Raw genomic sequence first — 1,937 nt, 5'->3', positions numbered from 1 at the left:
GCCGCCAGTAGGCAGCCCATAAAAATGTAGGGCTCATGTTCACACAGATGGCTGTTAGTTTTATGGGCTGGGGGAAAGGAGCAAAAGAAGATGGTCATGGTGAGGCTGTCAGAGAGTCTCAATTAAATGGGTCTCAGCTGGCCCTGGCCGGGGGGCTCAGTTGGTTGGAGCATCGTCTTCAATTTGAAGACCCAAAAGCGGTGGATTTGATTCCTGGTCAGGGCACATACCCAGGTTTTAGGTTTGATCCCCGGTTGGTCGGGGCATATGCAGGAGGCAACCTATTTCTCTCACATTGATCTCTCTCTCTCTCCCTCCCTCTCTTCCTCTCTCTAGAATCAATAAAAAGCATATCCTCAGGTGAGGATTAAATCAATGAATAAATAAACGAGTCTCAGCTGCCAGGGATACCTGGTTCCTGGGGGCCCAAAGGGGAATTGATGTCCTTTGAGGGCTCCCTGCCCACCACTGAAATGGGCACAGGACTGTCCTATCCTGCCTCCCAGAGCCACCTTACCACCTCCTACTCCCAACACAGGATGGCCTCTGCCGTTGAAGTATGGACTCTGCAGTGCTGGCTCCTGCCCCTCCTGCCCCTCAGGGTGCACCCCCCACCCCCACTCGCTCTAGGAGCCCCTTACCCTTAGGGAAAAGGTGATAAACTGGTTCATCCTAAAAATAGGTGCCCAAATTTTATCTCTTAAAGGACATTTTCCATTTAATTGGGGCTCAGCCTTAAACTAAGAAATTGGCCTGTTAGAGTGGAATAGTAGATGGCAGGAAAGGAGACTTCAGTCCTCTGTGCTTTCCTTTTAGTTTATTCAGGGGCAAGAAGAAAAGAGGGAGGGACCATTTCAACCCTCGGGCGGGGGCTCTCAGCCCTGATTTGATTGTGAATACCCTGGCTCTTCAAGCCAGTCTCCAGGGACCACAGAGACTGTTCAGGCTCCTGGAAAAGGGAGAGGAAGAAATGCTTGGAGAGGGGTGCTGGCCACGAGGTGGCGCTATTGCCCAGGGTGGTCAGTTGCCCGAGGTTCCTGGGTGGAGGGTGAGAAGCTGCTGGAACCACACTGCGGAAGCAGAGAGGGTAACTAGAGAGCGCTGTCTTTGTGGGTGGTTCTAGTCAGGAGTTCCTAACTCAGTGTTGACCAGAGGGCGGAGCTTACAGAACAAGTCGCAAATACTTCCACGTCCTTCTCCATCTTTGAGATTCTCTTGATTGCCGGGGTGATGGGCTGGAGGTGGATGAGAAGAGACCTACTGTGGTCCTTGTCGGTGGGGGAGAGGGAAGACAATGCTGTGTGCAGGTTTAAGCAGAGTGGTCCTAGCAGGTTATTGGGCGGTAAGGGCCGTTTTTTGTTTTGTTTTGTTTTCCCCCGGAAGGGCGGGAACCGAGCTTGGCAGGCGGCCTGAGCCGCGCAGGGTCCTGGCTGGGCTCTCAGCCTCTCCCCGCGGCCAGTCCCGGAGGCTCCTCGCCCATCCCCCGGGCTCGCGCCTTAGCTCCGGGCAAAGCCAAAGCATCTCTTCATGCTGAGCTTTCTTCACATAGAGTGATTACCACGTGTCAGAAATAAACTGCTGCTTTCTGTATATACTCACAGGCCACTTCGGAGAACAGTGACTTTGGATGAAAAAGGAAAACTATTTCAAAACAAAATGGTGCAAGCTCTATCTCGCGCGCGCTCCCCACCCCCTCTTTCGGTGGCGGGGGGATGGGGGGGAACCTAAAAAACAAACGCAAAAAGTCAGTCGGTATCTCCTCACCGCTGCAGCTGACTTCCTGTGTAAACGAAAACCATGTGATATTCCATAAACGCTTCCAGCTCTGAAAGACAGGAAATGAAAACCATCACGGAAAAGGAAAGCTGCAGAATAAATTCCCAGTGCAGATAGCATTACCGCAACACTGCACCGGGACGGAGGCCGGGCCGCCTGCG

The 1,937-nt window shown here is 52.9% G+C and overlaps 1 long non-coding RNA gene across 1 annotated transcript; it reads right to left on the bottom strand.

Annotated features, from left to right (window-relative positions):
• Window positions 1-802: 802 nt before the first annotated feature.
• On the bottom strand, window positions 803-1,931 carry LOC106727859. Its single transcript, XR_001364108.1, has 2 exons — window positions 1,765-1,931; window positions 803-1,621 (listed from the first exon to the last, which is right to left on the bottom strand). It is a non-coding gene; the product is annotated as an uncharacterized LOC106727859 (long non-coding RNA).
• Between the last annotated feature and the right edge of the window lie 6 nt (window positions 1,932-1,937).

This window comes from Myotis brandtii, unplaced genomic scaffold, assembly GCF_000412655.1.
Source record: "Myotis brandtii unplaced genomic scaffold, ASM41265v1 scaffold49, whole genome shotgun sequence".
Classification (NCBI taxonomy): domain Eukaryota; kingdom Metazoa; phylum Chordata; class Mammalia; order Chiroptera; family Vespertilionidae; genus Myotis; species Myotis brandtii.
This window is presented reverse-complemented; position numbering and strand designations above follow the sequence as displayed.